Raw genomic sequence first — 8,749 nt, 5'->3', positions numbered from 1 at the left:
ATCACCCTCACCTTGACCTCTTTCCACCGATTGCATTTCTGACGCCCCTCCTCCAAGTCTCTCCTCCCTACCTTTTATCTTAGCCTGCTAGACAACCTTTCCTCATTCTTGAAGAAGGACCTATGCCCGAAACATCGATTCTCCTGTTCCCTGGATGCTGCCTGACCTGCTGCGCTTTTCCAGCAACACATTTTCAGCTCTAGTCATGAATGGTGCTGAACATTGTGCAAACATCTCCACTTCTGACCTTAAGATGGAGGGAAGGTCATTGATGAAGCAGCTAAAAATGGTTGGGTACAGGACATTACCTTGAGGAACTCCCACAGAGATATCCTGGAAATGCGATGACTGACCTCCAATAACCACTGTCATGTGACAGGCATGACTTCAACTAGCAGAGAAGTACCCACAGATTCCCACTTTGCTAGGGCTCCTTGATACCACAGCGGTTGAATGCAGCCTTGATGTCAAGGGCTGTCACTCTCCCTTCCCCTCTGCAACTCAGCTCTTTTGTCCAGGCTTGAACCAAGACTGTGATGAGCTGAGGGGCCCTGGTGGAACCCAAACTGGGCATCACTGAGCAGGTTATTGCTGAGCAGGTGCTGCTTGATAGCACTGTTGATGATACCTCCCATCACATTACTGATGATCGAGAGTAGACTGATTGTGACGGTAATTGGCCAGGTTGGATTTATCCTGTTTTTGTTAATGTACATGACATACCTAGGCAATGTTTCACATTGTCAGTTAGGTGCTAGTGTTGTAGCTGTACTGGATCAGCTTAGCTAGGGGAAGGGTGAGTTCTGGAGCAGAAGTCTTCAGTATTATTGCTGGAATGTTGTCAGGGTCCCTTTTGATGTGCAGTATCTCCAACTCTTTCTTCACATTGCATGGAGTGAATCGAATTGGTTAGTAGCTGCAATACTGAGGACCACTGTGCAAGCTGAGATAGGTCATCTGCTCAGCACTTCTGACTCAAGATTGCTACTAATGCTTCAGTCTTAGCTTTTGTGCTATGTGTTGAGTTCTTCCATCATTGGAGCTGGGATATTTGTGGAGCCTCCTGCTCCAGTGAGTTCTTTAGTTGTCTACAATTCATGACTCGATGTGGTAGGACTGCAGAGGTTGTGGTATTAGTTGTAGAATTGCTTAGCTCCATCTATCACGTGCTGATTATGCTGTTTGGCATGCACGTCATCCTCTTATTAACAAGAGTGTTCTTGGAATATTTCCAAACTTCTTTCTCAAACAAATTTTTTTTGTTGTTTTATGTTTTTCTTCCTGTCTGACTTTGATAGCTTTGGTAGCTTCATCAGTTGATACCTTGTTTTTTAGGTATACCCGATGCTGCTCCTGTCATGCCCTCCTGCACTCTCCATTGAATCAAACATGAGTTCAAAGATGTGCAGGTTATGTGGATTGGCTATGCTAAATTGCCATGTAGTGTACAGGGATATGCAGACTAATTAATCAACCATGGAAAATGCAGGGATACAGGGATAGGGTGAGGGTGGGTATGGGTGGGATGTTCTTCAGAGAGTCGGTCTGGACTTGATTGGCCAAATGGCCTGCTTACACACTAGCGATTCTCTGATTCTATGATTCTATTGTTCCCTGATTTATGGTAATGGTTGAGTGTGGGATATGCCAGGCCATGAGGTTGCAGATTGTGCTGGAGTACAATTCTGCTGCTGTTGATGGCTCACAGTGCCTCATGGATGCCCAGTCTTGAGTTGCTAAGTTTGTTTTAAGTCTGTCCTATTTAGCACAGTGATAGTGCCATGCAACACAATGGAGGTTATTCTCAATGTGAAGACGGAACTTATTTCCAAAAGGACAGTGCAGTAGTCACTCTGACCAATACTGTCATGGACAGATGCATCTGCAACTGGCAGATTGGTGAGGATGAGGTCAAGCATGTTTTTCCCTCTTGTTAGTTCCCTCACCACCTGCCGCAGACCCAGTTTAACATGTGTGACCTTTAGAACCTGACTAGCTGGATCAGTAGTACTGCTACAGAGTCACTCTTGGCGGTAGACATTGAAATCTCCCACCCATTTCGCATCCTTGCCACTCTCAGTGTTGTTCAACAGGGTGGAGTACTAAGTCATCAGCTAAGGGTGGACAAAACATAGTAATCAGCAGAAGGTTCCCTTGTCCAGAAGATTTCCTTGTCCCGAAGATTTCCTTAACCTGAAGACATGAGAGATCATGGGATCCAGAGTCAATGTTGAGCGTTCCTAGGGCAACTCCATCCTGGCTGTATATCACTGTGCTGCCAAATCTGTCCTGTCAATGGAACATATCCAAGAGTGGCGATGATAATGGTGTTTGGGACATAGCGTTGCCTCCCTGGTGCCAGGGTCAAAGACATCACAGAATGACTACAAGACAATCTGAAGGGGGCAAGTAAACAGCCCACCAATCCTCAGAAAAAAGTTAGAAGCCTCCCACCTGAAGGTCACAAATAACCTGAACACATCAAGCTGCTGGGAGAATTACATGGCTATTAATGGTGATTTCAAATGCAGTCAGATGACAGGATACACATCTGGAGCTCATGTATTGGCGTAAACCTGCTGGGCCAAACAATCAGTTACTATGCTTTGAATCCAAGTAAAGGCGTCGCTAAGATATTCAACGCTGCGAAAGGTACAGATTAATTCTAGCCATAAAACAATAAAACTATTCTTACCACTCAACTCACAGAATAGGACCACACAAATTGCAAACCTGAACAAGAAGTTCTCAAGCACAAGTCGACTCCACATGCAGTAAAAGTCACCAGTGTGCGTATTTGCTCGATTATACATGGTCTCAGGTTAAAAATACTCTTTCAATCTGATCTACCACAATCATTAGCATGCACTCATCATACAAACACAACAATTCTGTTTTTAATAGACACATCTGACTTGCAGCGTGTAAAATAAACCATTAAAAAGGAATACATTATGCTTATTCATGAGATTCAAATTGGTGGTGGCTATATAAAGCACTAATTATTAACAAGAGTGTTCTTGGAATTTTTCCAAACTTCTTTCTCAAACAAATTTTTTTTGTTGTTTTATGTTTTTCTTCCTGTCTGACTTTGATTCTTTTCTTTCCTTTACTAGTGAAAATAGTGAGGAGAGATAATCGAACAGAAATGGATAAAATGAGCATAAGATCAGAAGTAAGCTCTTTGAGCCTATTCAAATATCAAAAGAGATTCTGGCTGATCATAATTTATATCCATCAATCAGCTTAGATTCAGAAATGTTCCTGGATCTCCAGATGCACGAGGCAGAAAAAGCAAATGCGGACTTCTGTTTTCGTAGCTATTGTTTACTGGAAAAGATCACGAGTGTTTCCAGAGCTAAACCTTGAGGGGTACCGTACCATGACAAACATAGCTGACCAGGAGTCTCTTCCACTCTGAGCAACTTCAATGTGCCTGTATAAAGGATCTGCAGATAATACCTTTGCCTTTTTATATTGTGGAAAAAGTATTTTCAACGGTTGGCTGGGGGAATGAAATCTCTTCATAGATTTATTGGAGTCATGTTAGCTGTCATGAAAACTAGGAAAGCTAATGAAGGCCACAACCTGGGATAAGGTACATTTACACTTTGAGAAAAGTAAGGCAATGCTGGATCGTCAATGTGGCTTTGTCAAGGGCAAACAGACATTATTGAGTTCTTTCATGAGATGACACAGGCAGTGAATGAAGGTAGTGCTGTGGATGTTGTATGTTTGCACATTCAGAAAGCATTTGATACAATGCCATTACTCAAATTAAAAACGTTTGGGATTGATGGGTCCATGGCTGTGTGGATTAGAAGTTGAAGAAAAGATAGAGAACAGTGGGTAGGAATAGATGGGCATATCTCAGATTGGAGATGAGTTGAAAGTAGTGTTTCCCAGGGATCAGGGTTGAGACCCTTGCTTTTTTGGATTTAGCTAAATGATTTTGAGATGGGTGTTGAGGACAAAAAATTCTAAATTTACATATGATACCAAGCTATGGAGAATAGTGAATTGTGAGGATAATGCTGAGTGACTTCAGAGAGACATTGACATATTAGTCAAATGGGCAGGCAATTGGCAGATGAACATATATGTAAGAAATATGATGTGATGCATTTTTGTAGAAGAAACATAGAGAGACAATACAGGCTCAATGGGACAACATTGTGGGGAGTACAGAAGTAGAGGCACCTCATGGTTCATGTGCAGAATTCCCTGAGAGCAGCCAGGCAAGTTGAAATAAGTGATAAGAAGGTTTTGTTTAGAATCCTTGGGTTTTCAAAAGAGGCATAGTGTAAAAGCAAGAAGTGATGCTACACTTTCAATGACAAATCATTGGTCAGACCACATTTGAAGTATTGTGTTCAGTTCTGGGCATCTTATTTAAGGAAGGATGTTAAAGCCCTGGAGAAAGTGCAAAGGAGATCTATTAAAATGTTACCAAGAATGAAGTATTTTAGTGACAAGGAAAGGTTAGAGAGATTGGTCTTTTTCTCTCTGGAGCAGAGAAGATTAAAAGGTGACCTTATTAAGGTATTCAAAATTATGAATTATTTTGACAGAGTAAAGAAGGATATTCTGTTTTCACTAGATGTTATATCAGTAATGAGGAGTCACAATTTCATGGCTGTCAGCAAGTGAGCTGGGAGTGAGATGAGGAGAAACCTCTTTACTCAGAGAGTTGTTAGGTTTTGGAATGCGCTGTCTGGAAGAGTTTTGGGGGCAGATTGCATAGAATGTTTCACAAAGAGCTGGACATATTTATATTTGAAAGTGATGCAATTAGAGTGTTATGGAGATAGAGTTGGAGAGTGACACTAGCTGGGTAGCTCTTTCAGGACCCAGTACAGATATGATGAACCAAATGGCCTCCTTCTGTGAAGTAAAGTTCCATTATTCTATGATGCTCTGAATCTATGTTTATTCTCAGTTTCCCAGATTTTGTCCACTGCTACCATGCTATTAATCTAATCTTTCCTATTGTTCTTTTATTAATTACACCTTTGCAGCAACTTTTCTACCATATCTATTAGCCTGGACTAGATGGCAGCTAGAACTATTCTGTACCAATGTTAAGTTAGACTCACACTCTCATCTATTTCTGGGTTATATTCACCAGGCAGAAACCAGGAAAGACCTGTAAAAATGTTTTTTATAATCTTTTTGGGTCTGTTCAACAATCAATGGCTTAGTCACCTGCAAAATACTGCAAATCTCTTTTGGCATATTTAGAATCATCTGTCCTAGCTTTAGACATATGCAGCTGGGGTAAGTGTTTCTTGCTTAACACCTAACAGCACGAAATATGGATTGCCATTCTTCCCATTGCATTTGGATCTCAGCTTCTTTTGGATTGAATATTGTTTCATCATTTCACCCCAATCTAGTCTTTGATGCTTTATTTTTTGTATCTTCATCTTGATCCAGTTGACACAGTGAAGCTCATGATGTTGCACAATCTATCCAACACCTCACACTTATTTGATCCTCTCCTTTTGCAGTCATCATGCAACCAGTAATAAACCATTTTTCACTTATAAACCAGAATTTCTGTAAATTGCGGAACGATTCATTGGATTTATTAAATGAACTCCCTCGATAACAACCATCTACATAGACATCCATTGTTTGTTTCTGGTTAATCACTTATGTGCAACATGATGCAAGTTCTTGTAGGTAGAACATTGTTTACCTCAACTGGAGATGTCCCCTTTTCTTCTATATGATGTCCTCTGCATTTTCTACATCCTATTCTCTGGCCTTGATTTTTCTGCTGGCCTTTCTGTAAAATATCTCTTATTTTAAACAAAGGCATTGTTCCCATTTGGGCTAGAATATCTCTCACCAGATCACAAAACCTCATTTGTTCTCCCATTCACATGCATTTGCTGGTGATTGATAAACAAACAGCTCCTGCACTTGTCATTAGCATTCTTGAGAGTACATTTCTTCTCTCTCAACAGCTATGCTCTCATGACAGGATTTCACGTGGCCAAGGCAACCCATTTCTGATTAAATCATTTTTCAGTTGTCCAAACTGATCGGAATCAGCAAACTATGCCAGTGCCATTACATAGCGATCAATAGTCTCCCTTCTCCCTCTCCTTCACCCATAACTTATAACAATATGAGATGTCTTCACATATGTAAAATCTCTCACCTGCATTGTCTACTTCTCAATGTGACCCAGAGTACACCTTGTAGCACACTTTCTCCAGCAAAGATAACAGGGTGTTAACTCTATTTTGCCTAGTCTTTTCTCTTAGAAACAAAAAAAAAATCTGCAGATGCTGGAGTCCAAAGTAGACAAGCAGGAGGCTGGAAGAACACAGTGATCTGGGCAGCATCAGGAGGTGACGGGTTTGACATTTCAGGTGCAACCCTTCAACATCGACCTCTCCACCTCCTGATGCTGCCTGGCTTGCTGTGTCCTGCCTCCTGCCTGTCCACTAGTCTTTTTTGTTAGTTCAGTACATGTTTCATAGTTTTGTCACAGTCTAGAATGAATTTGAATTCTGTCTTATACTTCCTTTCATTTTCATAGCAGTATGAAATGCAAAATTTATAGTCATTTGGTTTAGGGTGGCACTTCAAAGATGTAGACTGTGGTTTTAATTCTTCCATGATGCTTTTCAATGGTAGTTGTCTCTCCCTTAATCCCACTCTCAGCCTCTTTATTTCAGAAAGAGTATAAATGCATTAGAGGCTGTCTGGGAGATTTTCAATAATACATAAGTTGTCTCATGTGGACCATTTGTACATTGGTTGGGCTTGTTTCCACATGGGTTCAGGAGAGTGAGAGGTGGCTTGATTGTAGGTTATAAAATCCTGCTCTTTGCAGGGTAGATGTAAAAAGGATATTTCCACTTGGGGATGATTCAAGGACAAGGGGATTCTGCATTCGAATTGAGGTTATTCATTTAGACTAAAGATGAAAAATGTTTTTTTCTCTCAGAGGACTTTGCGACTTTGAAACTGTGCCTCAGAAGATGACGGAGATGGTGTCACTGATTACTCTTAATATGGAGGGAGCTGTTGGATGGGGAATCAATGGGTATGGGGGTTAGATTGTAAGATATAATTTGTAATACTAAGAGATCAGACATGAGTAGTATGATGGTTCAATGATTAGCACTGTTGGCCCCACTGTGCCAGGGAACCACATTAGATTCCAGCCTTGGGTCTATTGAGTTTGCACATTCTCCCTGTATCTGTGTGTTTTTGTGCCAGATGCTCTAGTTTACTCCCACAGTCCAAAGACGTAAAGCTTATGTGGATTGGCCATGCTAAACGTGGAGATAGAGGGAGACGAGTTTCTGCATGGAATGCTCTTTGGAGGGTGGGTGCAGATGGGCCAAATGGTAGGGCAGGCTTGAGGTACCAAATGGCCTAGTTCTGATCCTAATTTATACATCTGCATATATGTTTGCATGTTCACACCTCTGATACATGTTTCAAATCATTTGTTCAATGGCTGGGATAAAGTTGTTCATACTTGAGGTCACATGACTACAGTAAGCCAATGACTGTAGTTTATATCAGTGCATTTCTCCACTCACCTGCATCATTTAATTGTAATGTATTCCACGATTGGACCAGCAATGTGTCAATTGTATCTCTGTGGTAACACAGTCATTCCATTGCGTTAGAGAGTCCTGGGTTCAATTCTTGAGACTAGAGTATGAAAGGTTGACGCTCCAATAGTGGGCAGTGTTTGACTCCATTTTATAAAAAAGTACGCAAAAATGCTGAAGCAACCGTAAAAAAAGTATTGTACATAGTTAATATAGAGCTGAGAAATCAGGTATTAGCACAAAAAAGGGTGAACAGTCTTTTATACAGCTGAGGATGGAGAGATGATCAATATTTCTCATTCTTATATGGGTCAACAATGTTGCTGGCTTGACCATCCCTGAATGCCCTCGAGAAGGTGGTATTGAGCTGCTTTCTTGAATCATTGCAGCCATTGGAATGTAGGAACACTCAACAGTGCTATTTGGGAAGGTTTTTGACCCAGTAACAGTGAAGGAACAGTAAAGGGATATTTCTACGTCAGGATAACATGACCAGAGTGCTATCTCATATCATGAAGGGGGTTTACAGTGTGAGTTGAAAAATGTCGTGCTGGAAAAACACAGCAAGCCAGGCAGCATCCAAGGAGCAGGAGAATCGACCTTCGGGCTTAAGCCCTTCTTCAGGAATGAGGCTGGTGTGCCAAGCGGGCTGAGGTAAAGGTTAGGGGGGAGGGAATTTGGGGGAGCAGCGCTGGGAATATGATAGGTGGAAGGAGGTGGTGCTGAATCCGGGGGTTGGGACTGAGATAAGGTGGGGAGAGGGAAAATGAGGAAGCTGGAGAAATCTACATTCATCCCGTCTGGTTGGAGGGTTCCTAGGCGGAAGATGAGGCGCTCTTCCCCCAGGCGTCGTGTGGTTAGGGTCTGGGGATGGAGGAGGCCAAGGACCTGCATGTCCTTGGCGGAGTGGGAGGGGGAGTTAAAGTATTCAGCCACAGGGCGGTTGGTGCGGGTGTCCCAGAGGTATTCCCTGAAACATTCTGCAAGTAGACAGCTTGTCTCCCCAATGTAGAGGAGACCACATCGTGTGCAACGGATACAGTAAATGATGTGTGTGGAGGTGCAGGTGAATTTGCGACGGATATGGAAGGATCCCTTGAGGCCTTGGAGGGAGGTGAGGGGGGAGGTGTGGGCACAAGTTTTGCACTTCTTGTGGTTGCAGGGGA

Source organism: Chiloscyllium plagiosum, chromosome 17, assembly GCF_004010195.1.
Source record: "Chiloscyllium plagiosum isolate BGI_BamShark_2017 chromosome 17, ASM401019v2, whole genome shotgun sequence".
Lineage (NCBI taxonomy): Eukaryota > Metazoa > Chordata > Chondrichthyes > Orectolobiformes > Hemiscylliidae > Chiloscyllium > Chiloscyllium plagiosum.
Note: the sequence above shows the minus strand (reverse complement) of the source record.